This window comes from Heteronotia binoei, chromosome 9, assembly GCF_032191835.1.
Source record: "Heteronotia binoei isolate CCM8104 ecotype False Entrance Well chromosome 9, APGP_CSIRO_Hbin_v1, whole genome shotgun sequence".
Classification (NCBI taxonomy): domain Eukaryota; kingdom Metazoa; phylum Chordata; class Lepidosauria; order Squamata; family Gekkonidae; genus Heteronotia; species Heteronotia binoei.
The window spans coordinates 112,337,178-112,350,757 of record NC_083231.1 but is presented as its reverse complement, the minus strand read 5'-3'; positions in this window follow the sequence as shown (position 1 = coordinate 112,350,757).

Here is a 13,580-nt window from a genome sequence, read left to right as displayed (position 1 = left end):
GGAAAGCTGCAGTACTGCAGTCCGAGCTCTCTGCTCATGACCTGAGTTCGATCCCGGTGGAAGCTGGGTTCAGGTAACCGGCTCGAGGTCGACTCAGCCTTCCATCCTTCCGCGGTCGGTAAAATGAATAGCAGATTTTTTTACAGAGTGGTAAAGCTGCAGTTCTGCGGTCTGAGCTCTCTGCTCACAACCTGAGTTTGATTCCGGCGGAAGCTGGATTCAGATAGCCGGCTCGAGGTCAACTCAGCCTTCCATCCTTCTGAGGTCGGTCAAATGAGCACCCAGTTTGCTGGGGGGGAAGCGTAGATGACTGGGGAAGGCAATGGCAAACCACACTGTAAAAAAGTTTGCCGTGAAAACGCTGTGATGCAACGTCACCCCAGAGTCGGAAACGACTGGTGCTTGCACAGGGGACTACCTTTACCTTTATGACCCTGTTATTCCTTGGAGGTCCATACTATACTTGCTTAGCTTCTGAGATCCATATACTAGCCATATCCTAGCCATATACTCCCATCCATATACTAGCCATCTACTATACTTGCTTAGCTTCTAAGATCTGACAAGATTCTATCTCTATCGCTATCACTCTGCAAACGAACCATAGAAGTGAGAACTATTTAAAATTGCAAAAGAGGAGAGGCAAATCTATGTAAAAGAAATGTCTTTGCCACGTGTGTTTTGAAGCTCTGGATATCTTATTCCTGTGAAACGCAGTGACTTCTGTACCACAAACATTTATGGGTTTTTGAATGAATATTGAACCCCAAAGACAGAATTCCATCTATCCCTTGTGGATATTAGCCGCTTATAGATCTCCATTCCATGTTTATCCATGCAATATGTGTAAGGATTTCCCCCCCCCCCCAGAGTTCAGTTAGAGTGATCAAAGACTGTGCCAATACAAAGATAGGATCAGAGATCAAAGGTAGGCTGAGATCAAAGCGGAGGGGGAACCTCCACCAAATGCATAAGCTGTAAAGACATGATTTGAACCAAGAGCTTCCTGGATGTCGCTCGGTCTCCCTTTCGAACATTTGCGAGCGAATCCCAGTCACAAGAAGCGGCCGGACAAACTATTTCCCCAGCTTTGTCGCAGTTGTCCGTTACGGAGGCATGCTCCATTTGATAGCGTCCCCAAATGGTTTGGCCTCCCGCTGACCCTTAACAAGGCCATAAACAGAGGAATGCCCGAGCAGAAATCATATCCCTCATTCTGATGGCATGTGCAAATACCATCCTAAAAGCGGGGCCCGCAAACGATGACTTCATTCTTCGGCAAGCCCAAGTTCACGACCATTTTTGTCTCGAAATCTCTATTTGCACCCTCCGGGGCAAGTTCTCAGAACTTGGAGGGCCTGATCTCCCAACTGGATGCCCTTCATGTGGAGTAGACTTTTGTTGTTTAAAAATAAATCTCCAGGGGGGAGAGTTGATTTCCCCCTCTCCCAGTCTGTCTGCACCCGCCTGCTTGCCAAAAGGGTGTCATCATGCCCATAGACATCCCTTGGGGTACCTCCAAGAGTCAAGGAGTGTTTGTCCTTGATACCCATTCTTTTAGCTGCCTCCTCTAGGTTACCCAAGTTCAGCCCTTTTCTCTTGTCTTCTCAAATCCGGTCCCTTTATAGATGTTGACTCACCTTCGAGCGATACCCGTTGGCCGCTCACGAACGGGCTGTCTGCTTTCGAGAGGAGTTATGCGTACAGTACCATCCTGCTCATGGCTGGAATCCTTGGGCATGAAATGCCTTTGTTGAAAAAGAGACCCAACGCTGCATAAGGTCTGAGAGGCAAGGATGCTCAGGGAGGCGAGCTATTTTTACTCATTTTGACTTCATAGTATGGCTCTCCTGTTCCCAAGTCACCGGGCTGTTCTTCGACCACTGCAGATGGAAATCCATCACATGACATAAGAACACAAGAACTTAAGAACATAAGAGAAGCCATGTTGGATCAGGCCAATGGCCCATCCAATCCAACACTGTGTCACACAGTGCCGGCTGTTATTAGGGCTCCCAAGACGGGAGCACATTCGGCCGGGGCTCCAGGGCCTGCACTGGCTGCCAGTAATATTCCGAGTCCGGTACAAGGTGTTGGTTATTACCTTTAAAGCCCTATATGGCCTAGGACCTGCCTACCTTAGGGACCGTCTCTCCCCACACGTTCCCCAGAGAGTACTACGCTCAGGTTCACAAAACCTGTTGGTAGTCCCCGGGCCAAAGGAGGCCCGTCTAAAATCCACCAGGGATCGGGCCTACTCAATAACGGCACCTTATTGGTGGAACCAGCTGCCGGAAGAGGTGCGGGCCCTGCGGGATCTAGGGCAATTCCGCAGGGCCTGTAAGACAGTCCTCTTCCGGCAGGCCTATGACATTAACTGACAATGTAAAATATCTTGGATGGAACAAAATGTATCTATAGGCCGCCGGTTTTATTCTATCTTGTTTTTATTAATTTATGGTTTAATGGTATTTTTTACATGTTTTTAAATGTCTTAAACTGAAGTTGTTTCAATTATTATGTTGTAAGCCGCCCTGAGACACTTAGGTGAGAAGGGCGGGGTATAAATCTTAATATAAATAAATAAATAAATATATATATGTGTGTGTGTACACACACACACACACAAACACACACACACACACATATATATATATACACATACTGTGGCTAATAGCCACTGATGGACCTCTGCTCCATATTTTTATCCAATTCTTTCTTAAAGCTGGCTATGCTTGTAACCGCCACCACCTCCTGTGGCAGTGAATTCCACATGTTAATCACCCTTTAGGTGAAGAAGTACTTCCTTTTATCTGTTTTATCCTGACTGCTCAGCAATTTCATTGAATGCTCACGAGTTCTCATATTGTGAGAAAGGGAGAAAAGTACTTCTTTCTCTGCTTTCTCCATCCCATGCATAATCTTGTAAACCTCTATCATGTCACCCTGCAGTCGATGTTTCTCCAAGCTAAAGAGCCCCAAGCGTTTTAACCTTTCTTCATAGGGAAAGTGTTCCAAACCTTTAATCATTCTAGTTGCCCTTTTCTGGACTTTCTCCAATGCTATAATATCCTTTTTTGAGGTGCAGCGACCAGAACTGCACACAGTACTCCAAATGAGACCTCACCATCGATTTATACAAGGGCATTATGATACTGGCTGATTTGTTTTCAATTCCCTTCCTAATAATTCCCAGCATGGCATCGGCCTTTTTTATTGCAATCGCAAACTGTCTTGACATTTTCAGTGAGTTATCTACCACGACCCCAAGATCTCTCTCTTGGTCAGTCTCTGCCAGTTCACAACCCATCAACTTGTTTTTGTCGTTGGGATTCTTGGCCCCAATGTGAATTACTTTGCACTTGGCCACATTGTACCTCATCTGCCACGTTGACGCCCACTCACCCAGCCTCAACAGATCCCTTTGGAGTGCCTCACAATCCTCTCTGGTTCTCACCACCCTGAACAATTTAGTGCCATCTGCAAACTTGGCCACTTCACTGCCAATTCCAAATGACATAGTTTTGGAATTGCATAATTTTGAAATTTCTATGTATCCAGGGTTCCCCACCAGATTTTGGAGGGGTGTGTGGTAAATATCATCAATTCGCTTCTGACTTCTGGTGTCCCTATGAATTAATGACCTCCACCGGGGGTGGAATTCTAACAGGAGCTCCTTTGCATATTAGGCCACACACCCCCTGATGTAGGATGTTTTTTTTCATTCAGTTTGATCCAGAGTTTTAGAGACTGCAAATCGCCTGCCACTGTTCCGCTTTAATTATTTTCCTTTTACATTTAAGCGTTTCAATTTTGGGGGGAGGGGGTGTCTCCGATCAGAGGGCAGACGGAATACCAGCGCTTAGTTAAATGTATACGATTGCTTGGAAATCGTGTCAACGCTGCAAAAACAATGCGAATTTAAATTACTAGATGAGGCAAGCAATGATATGTCAAAATTTCAAGCGCTGTCAGTTCTCATGCAAATTACTGCACCTTGTGGCGGCTTTCGGAGGAGTCTTTTAAAACGCATGAAAACTTCTACAATACAAGTTTGAAACGCCCGCAGAGAAAAGACCAGATCAAAACCAGTGTGGAGAAAAAAATGTTGCAGCAGCAGCTCCAAAACTCATCTCACCGAAACAAATGTAGATGCTTCGGGCCGCAAGGATGCAAAACGTTTGTGAGAACGTTAGGTAACGTAAAAGGTGAGTCTCCAGTGCAGTGATAGAGAGTCGCAAACTGCCAGTGTAAAAACACCCATAGCCAGTCCTCCAAGAGCTCACAAGGCTCTTTTTTGTAAGCTCTTGGAGGATTGGCTTCATCGGGGATGTGTGGCCTAATATGCAAAGGAGCTCCTGCTAGAATTCCACCCCTGATGACCTTCAAAACATCTTACTATTAACAGCCTTGCTCAGTTTTTAGAAGCTGATTCAACCTCTGGTCTGCATGCTAGACACCCCCGCTGCAGGTGATGCTAATGACATCTGCCAGAGAGCCACTGCTATGAGTAGACAGTATCAACCCTGGTGGATCGCTGGTCTGATTCAGTATAAGGCAGCTTCCTGTGTGTGCATGTGTGACCTAGGGTGGCCAGCCTCCAGGTGGGGCCTGGAGATCTCCCACTTTTGCAACTGAAGCACCTCTAAAGAGAGACCAGGCTGAAGAAGGATTGAAACTATGGAAAAGTCCTAGGAGAACATATGAAGCTGCCTTATACTGAATCAGACCCTTGGTCCATCAAAGTCAGTATTGTCTTCTCAGACTGGCAGCGGCTCTCCAGGGTCTCAAGCTGAGGATTTTCATGCCTACTTGCTTGGACCCTTTTTGGAGATGCCAGGGATTGAACCTGGGACCTTCTGCTTACCAAGCAGATGCTCTACCACTGAGCCACTGTCCCTCCCCAAATTCTCTCTTCTGGATATTAGCAGGGCTTTTTTTCTAGCAGGAGCACCTCTGTATATTAGGCCACGCCCCCCTGATGTAGCCAATCCTCCTGGAGCTGACAGTAGTCCCTGTACGAAGAGCTCTCTAAGGTCTTTGTGGATTGGCTACATCAGGGGACGTGGCTTAATATGCAGAGGAGCTCCTGCTAGAAAAAGAGCCCTGGGTATTATTATTATTTATTGGATTTATATCCCGCCCTCCCCACTGAAGCAGGCTCAGGGCGGCTCACAGCAATCAAGCTAAAACAATCAAACAATAGATAAGCATTAGAGTTGAACAATTAAACCAAGTGAATAATAACAATTAAATCGCTTAAAACGATTTAAAACAATTTTGGTGCTAGTATCATTAATATCAGTACGTTCAGCGATGTTGGGCGTCCTCTTATGCGATTATTCAGCTGAAGGCGAGTTAAAATAGTGCTGCTTTGGACTCCCTTTAACCATTATTGGATCTTCAAGCATTCAAGAGCAGAATTCTGTGGAGGCATTTAGCCCAGAGGGATATTTTTTAAAAAATTATGTCCTGAGGATGATATGAGAACCTGGACTTCGTTAAAGGACTAGTCGCTGTGTTCAAGAAAAAGAAGAAGATATTGGATTTATATCCCGCCCTCCACTCCAAAGAGTCTCAGAGCGGCTCACAATCTCCTTTACCTCCCTCCCCCACGACAGACACCCTGTGAGGTAGATGAAGATATTGGATTTACATCCCGCCCTCCATTCCGAAGAGTCTCAGAGCGGCTCACAATCTCTTTTCCCTTCCTCCCCCACAACAGACACCCTGTGAGATAGATGAAGATATTGGATTTATATCCCGCCCTCCACTCGGCTCACAATCTCCTTTACCTTCCCCCCCCCCCCACAATAGACACCCTGTGAGGTAGATGATGATATTGGATTTATATCCCGCCCTCCACTCCGAAGAATCTCAGAGCGGCTCACAATCTCCTTTACCTTCCTCCCCCACAACAGCCACCCTGTGAGGTGGGTGGGGCTGAGAGGGCTCTCACAGCAGCTGCCCTTTCAAGGACAACCTCAGCCAGAGCTATGGCTGACCCAAGGCCATGCTAGCAGGTGCAAGTGGAGGAGTGGGGAATCAAACCCAGTTCTCCCAGATAAGAGTCCGCACGCTTAACCACTACACCAAACTGGCTCTCAAGGCAAAGGCGAAGGCTGCGTTGTATGAACGGTGTGCTTGAATTGTTGCTTGTATAAAAGTGATTAGGAGATGCATATTCTGAGTGTGAGAGTTAAAGAATTTCCGGTGAGTGACTGCTACCCTTGGAGAAGATGACTGCTTTAAAGGGCAGACTCTGTGCCATTGGACCACGGCGAGGCCTCTCCCCTCCCCTCCCCAAACCCCACCCTCTCCTGACTATACCCCCAAAGTCTCCAGGTATTTTCGAACACGGACCTGGCAATCCTAGCAACCAGGGGTGCAATTCTAGCAGGAGCTCCTTTGCATATTAGGCCACACACCCCTGCTGTAGCCAATCCTCCAAGAGCTTACAAGGCTCTTTTTTGTAAGCTCTTAGAGGATTGGCTACATCAGGGGTGTGTGGCCTAATATGCAAAGGCGCTCCTGCTAGAATTCCATCCCTGCTAGTGGCCATCCTGATCACCCAGTCTAAAATTTAATTGAGTAACTCCACGCTGCACGTTCACTGGAGGAACCCACCGCAGCAGGTATACCCCAGAGTTGTTTTCGCTTTCCTGGTACAAACCACTGAATTCTTTGCTCAATCCAGCAACCCTTCCAATTCTCTCTAGCTGGCTGCTCTCCCAACACAGATTAAAATAATAGGGCGAGGGTTTTTTTTTTTTTTTGGGGTATTGTATTTTCCAAAGTCTTTCCAGAACTCTTCTTGGCTTCTTTATTTCTCTGCAGTTTGCTCTTTGCTGGCAAACACTCCCTGTTCCGGACCGCTTGTGTGGTCCAAGTCCCAGACGGACATTGGGGAAGCCAATCTGGAAGGGGAGGTCGGGAAACGTTACTACCCTGTTAATACGCTAATGGCTCCTATTGTAGCGATCACAATGGCATGCAGCTCCGAGCCTAACAAGCGTAGAGGAATGTGGTACCCCCATCCCATGCCCCCATAATTATCCAAGAAACGTGGTAGGCCTCAGGTTTTCAGCTGCGGGGAAATAGAGCTCTTTCAGTGAAAAAAATGAAGAAAGAATAGAATCTGGTGTTCAGCCACATTGGTTGGAAGCAGCAGAACCAAGTGTGAGTCCAGGGGTACCTTTAAGACCAAAAAGTTTTATCCAAGGTATCATAATCGGAAGGGACCTCTAGGGTAGGCTTGCCAATCCCCAGGTCCCAGCGGGGGTTCTAGTCTCTGATTGGAAAGGCTTCCTCTTGGGATGGGGTGTCTGTGTTACTTGGAAGAAGTTGGCTGCAACTCGTGAGTAGAGAGGACACTCCCTCACTTCAGAGTTGCCAGAAAAGGGGAGGGGGGGGGAAGGAACGTCTGCTGAGCACTTCATTATTCCCTATGTGGAGATCGATTCTCATAGGGTATAATAGGGAATTGATCTGGAGGTTTCGGGGGCTCTGGGGGAGCTGTTTTTTTAGTTAAGGGCACCAAATTTTCAGTATAGTATCTAGTGCCTCTCCCCAAAGTACCCCCCCAAGTTTCAAAATGATTGGACCAGGGGGTCCAATTCTATGAGCCCCAAAAGAAGGTGCCCCTAGCCTTCATTATTTCCTATGGAAGGAAGACATTTAAAAAGGTGTGCTGTCCCTTTAAATGTGAGGGCCAGAACTCCCTTGGAGTTCAATTATGCTTGTCCCACCCTTGTTCCTGGCTCCGCTCCCAATGTCTCCTGTCTCCACCCCCAAAGTCTCCTGGCTCCACCCCCAAAGTCCCCAGATATTTCTTGAATTGGACTTGGCAACCCTATTCTAGGGTCATCTAGTCCAACCCCTTGCACAATGCAGGAAAGTCACAAATACCTCCCCCCCCCCCCCCCCGGGGTCACTTTGTAGAAAAACAGGTGGTGGAGCTCATCCAGGGATTGTTATGCAGCTGCACCTACTATTCAATGGACAAGGCAAGTGGGGAGGGGGCATCCTCAGAAAGGTTTAGGAGCTGCACTCCTGTGAGCTCCTGCTGAATCTGAGGCCCATCTCTCCCACAGGATCCGCATTGCTGTCAGATGGCCCATTTAGCCTCTGCTTAGAAACCTCCACGGAAGGAGAGCCCACCACCTCCTGAGGAAGCCTGTTCCACTGAGGAACCACTCTAACAGTCATGAAGTTCTTCCTAATGTTGAGCTGGAAACTCTGTAGCAGTAGAAAAGATTTAATTTCAACCCGTTGGTTCTGGTCCTACCTTCTGGGGCCACAGAACACAATTCCACACCGTCCTCTAGATGACATCCCTTCAAGTACTTGAAGATGGTGATCCTATCACCTCTCAGCTTCCTCTTCTCCAGATTAAACATGCCCAGCTCCTTCAGCCTTTCTTCAGCCAGTTTGGTGTGGAGAGCCAGTTTGGTGTTGGAGAGCCAGTTTGGTGTAGTGGTTAAGTGCGTGGACTCTTATCTGGGAGAACCGGGTTTGATTCCCCACTCCTCCACTTGCACCTGCTAGCATGGCTTTGGGTCAGCCATAGCTCTGGCAGAGGTTGTCCTTGAAAAGGCAGCTGCTGTGAGAGCCCTCTCCAGCCCCACCCACCTCACAGGGTGTCTGTTGTGGGGGAGGAAGGTAAAGGAGATTGTGAGCCGCTCTGAGACTCTTCGGAGTGGAGGGCAGGATATAAATCCAATATCTTCTTCTTCTTCATAAGCAGGCCTCAGATTCAGCAGGAGCTCACAGGAGTGCATCTTCTGAACCTTTCTGAGGGTTTCCCCTACTCCACCCCACCTTGTCCATTGAATAGTAGATGCAGCTGCATAACAATCCCTGGATGAGCTCCACCATCTATTTTTCTACAAAGCGACCCCTGTTCATAAGACATGGTCTTCAGACCCCTCACCATCTTTGTCATATAAGCTTTTGTGTGCATGCACACGTCTGCAGATACGGTGAAATGGAAGTTACCAGTCCGTACATATAGATAGATGGTGAGCAGTAAATTAGCACAGCATATGAAGAGATTTAACAAATGCAAGGACCAAACAAGAATAGCAAGCTTAGGTTACTATTTGTTTGTGTTTAATTCTGGGGGAAACACGGTGAAGGAAATAAATATGTCAAAAATGGAGACTGATGGCCAGATGTATCCTTAATTGTGGAATGCTGAGAGTAACTAACTGAAATCCCACCATTACACTCCATCCATCTCCATCCACGCATGGAAGTTGCTTTACAGCATCTATTTTGTAGTGGGGTGATTAGCTGTGTTGAGTTATCTAACCTGTCCCCAGACCAGAGGAATAAGTTCCAATCTATCATTACAAATTCCATTCCATTCTATCTATTACATTACAATGTACTATTCTAATCTAAAATCGATAAATAAGATCAAGAGGACATCCGGTCCTTCTGAGGGATTGGAGAAAATACAGATGTAAGGGCTGAAAGAAGATCGCATATGTAGTGAGATAAGAAACCAATATCCCTGTTAAGTCCTGGGGATTCCATTGTTCTGAGTGTTGTAATAACTTGCAACTCAGCAATTTCCCTTTCTTGCCTTTACAGTAAAACAGCTATTTGGAGGTCATCCATTGAATGTTCTGGGAGGCTGAAGTGTTCTGCTACAGGTTTCTCAGTCTTGTGATTCTTGATGTCAGATTTGTGTCCATTTATCCTTGGGCATAGTGTATGTAGAGAATTGAAGGGCATTGTTGGCATTTAATGGCATACACAATGTTAGAAGATGAGCCTGCGAATAAGCCTGAGATGACGTAGTTGATGTTGTTGGCGATTGTGTTCTCTTTCCCAAGTACTGGGCTGGTGAGGGGGGACATTTTCTCGTGCATAGACATCTTTCCAATCTCAAACAATTCTTCACCCACAGCGATGCAACGTCTCTTTTGAACATGGAACCAGTAGTGCCACAGCTTGCAACAAACCCAGATGTCGTCTTTGCTGCCGCAGCCACCCAGGCAACACAATCACAAGGTGCCACTGGTCTACAACTTTGTTCTTCGCATCTTTGGGGTGGTCTACCAGGCAGTACATTCAGTGTGGTTGTTTACCTACCAGCCCGAGCAATTTCACCTCTTCCATTGAGATAAAGGGTCCCCAACATGGCAGCCACCAAGCGTTTTTAGAAAACGGGCAGGGCCAGATAGGGCTCTTCCCAGCGAGGCTTCTGACTGGCCACTGAATATCCAATTGAGTTAAAATAACATTCCGTTACAAGGTGATGAGAAACGCCTAGAAATTTGTGGGTGGAGCATGGGGAGGACAGGCAGGCCTCAGATTCAGCAGGAGCTCACAGAAGTGCAGCTCCTAACCTTCCTGATGGTTCCCCTTCTTCCCCACCTACCTTGTCCATTGAATAGGAGGTGCAGCTGCACAACAATCTCTGGATTAGGAGAGCGGGCAGCCAGCCAGCCACCAGGGGCTTTGCCACACCCCCAGCAGCCCTCATGAACCCCTGGAGAAGCCCACACCACCCTTTCTCCACTTCTTATGTGATTTTGGGTGGTGGATGGCTTGCTGGCCTTTTGACTCGGAAGGGGGCCAGCCCAGTGGAGCCCCAGGCGAGTGAGGCCTGCTTAGGCTGACTGGATCTCTAGCCAGCCCACGCAGGCCTCGCTCGCCTGGGGCTCTCCTTTCTTGATGAGAGCCAGTTTGGTGTAGTGGTTAAGTGTGTGGATTCTTATCTGGGAGAATTCCTCCACTTGCAGCTGCTAGAATGGCCTTGGGTTAGCCATAGCTATTGCAGGAGTTGTCCTTGAAAGGGCAGCTGCTGTGAGAGCCCTCTCAGCCCCACCCACCTCAGAGGGTGTCTGTTGTGTGGGGGAGAAGACATAGGAGATTGTAAGCTGCTGTGAGTCTCTGATTCAGGGAGAAGGGCGGGGTATAAATCTGCAATTCTTCTTGCATCAGGTTGCTTTTGGGGGGTGGCATATGCTAATGAGTTATGCTAATGAGCTCTGCCACCTATTTTTCTACAAAACGACCCCCGAGGACAGGGATTTCAGTGGGGTACAGTGCCATAGATTCCACCCTCCAAAGCATTCATTTCCTCCCAGGGGAACTGATCTCTAGTCTGCAGATGAGCTGTAACTCCAAGGGATCCCCAGGTCTCACCTGGAGGTTGGCTTCCCTAGGAGGTGGGACAGTTCATTTCGGCCCCTCCAGTTCTGTTGCCTTCCTTCCCAGTTGCAGCGTTTGCAACAGGTTTCCTAATGATGGTAATGAACTTGCCTGCTCATGATGAAGTAAGAAGAAAAAAATATATATTGGATTTCATGTTTGTTTTGGGAAATCTGTTTCGGTCCATTGTAGCCAATAGCGAGTGTCTTTCCAAAAACAATATCAGGGCGTGTGGTTTCCATTAAAGCCAGCGGCCAGGATCCAATGAAAACAGTTAACGAGGTTTGTAAAAAATAAAAAATGCTCTGGCACATTAATACAGCTGGCCTCCTGGCCCCGACCTTACCAGAAGTTAACATGAAATCAGTCTGTTGATTGAACTCCTAATTTTGTTGATGAACAGGCTGGCTTTTCCTGCAACGTTATCTCCGGCCTTTCTTATTCAGCCACATGAAATGCGTTTGCCGTTTTCCATGTTGCTTGAATTAAGGGAGCTGGCGACGAGCATCTAAACACTATTGCTGAAACGACACGGTCAGCACATTGCTTGCCAGCGCCGTAGCGGTCTTCGAGCCGTTCGCTCAGCTCGCAGTTGGAATGGTAGACTACTTGTCACCGGGGGGTGGGATTCTAGCAGGAGCTCCTTTGCATATTAGGCCACACACCCCTGATACAGCCAATCCTCCAAGAGCTTACAAGGTTCCTTTTTGTAAGCTCTTGGAGGACTGGCTAAATCATGGGGGCATGGCCTAATATGCAAAGGAGCTCCTGCTAGAATTTCACCCCTGCTTGTCACCTTACTGTTGCCAATCCCTGAAGTGGTGTGGGGGATTCTCTTGCAGCTGGACCCCACCCCCTCCACCAATCAGCTGGCCGCCAGAGGGACTTACTTGGTGAGAGGAAGGCTCAGATGATGTCATCAGCAATGTGGTGATGTTAGGCTTGCCAAGTCCAATTCAAGAAATATCTGGGGACTTTGGGGGTGGAGTCAGGAGACTTCGGGGGTGGAGCCAGGAGACATTAGGGGTGGAGCCAAGATCAAGGCTGTGACAAGCATCATTGAACTCCAAAGGGAGTTCTGGCTATCACATTTAATGGGACGGCACACCTTTTCAATTCCTTCCTTCCATAGGAAATAATGAAGGATAGGGGCACCTTCTTTTGAGGCTCACAGAATTGGACCCCCTGGTCCAATCTTTTTGAAACTTGGGGGGTATTTTGGGGAGAGGCACTAGATGCCATACTGAAATTTTGGTGCCTCTATTCCAAAAAACAGCCCCCCCCCCAGAGCCCCAGATACCTGCAGATCAATTCTCCATGATTTTCTATGGGAATAAATCTCCATAAGGAATAATAGAGTTCCCAGCAGACATTTCCCTCTCCTCCCCCCGCTTTCTGACAACCCTGAAGTGGGGGGAGGGTCTCCAAACTGGGGGATCCCCTGCCCCCACCTGGGGATTGGCAACCCTAGGTGATGTCACTTCCACAAACATCACAGAGGAAGTGATGTCAGCACACCAGTGATGTCTGGGTTATGCTCTGGGGTTTGGGCACAAATTCTATGGGAGGAGCCATTTTTAATGATCAAAAGTTTTGCCCAATACCAGAGAGTCGCCCAGTCATCACAGCATGATGATGTTAGGGTTGCCAAGTCCCCCACAGCCTCCGGGCGCAATGACGTCACCCGCGAGTGACATCATCACGCCGGTGACGTTGCGTGTCAGCCGCTCTAGGCGTTTCCAGGAAAACTTTATGGTTTCCCCGGACGCTCTAGCATTTTGGGAGGGGAAAACTCTGATACCTATTGTACCATAGAGTTTTCCCAAAACACCCAGAGAAGTCAGCACGCAACGTCGCCGGTGTGATGACATCACTCACCGGTAGCGTCATCACGCCAGCCACGTCGGGGGAGGTTCCTCCTGCTGGTCCAGTGTGAGCCAGCTGATTGGGAATCTCCTGGGTGGGAGAACTCCCACCCAGACCGGAAGCTTGGTAGCCCTAGATGATGTCACTCTCCCTATACACTGGAAGTGACATAGTCACATTACCTGGTTTTTCCTTTCTCTCCTGATAAGTCCTCCCAAACCCCTGGCAGTTACTTATGATACCTGGATCATGGTGTTCAGGGCTTTTTTGTAGCAGGAACTCCTTTGCATATTAGGCCACACACCTCTGATGTAGCCAATCCTCCAAGAGCTTACAGGGCTCTTCTTACAGGGCCTACTGTAAGCTCCAGGAGGACTGGCCACACCAGAGGGTGTGGCCTAATATGCAAAGGAGTTCCTGCTACAAAAAAAGTCCTGAATATAGGAGATGAGCTTATGGCTCAGAATCTACTAGATCCCCCCTCCCCACACACCCAATTGCCACCAGGGTTAAGAAAGGAACTGGCAAGTGTTGAGGACAGAGAAATG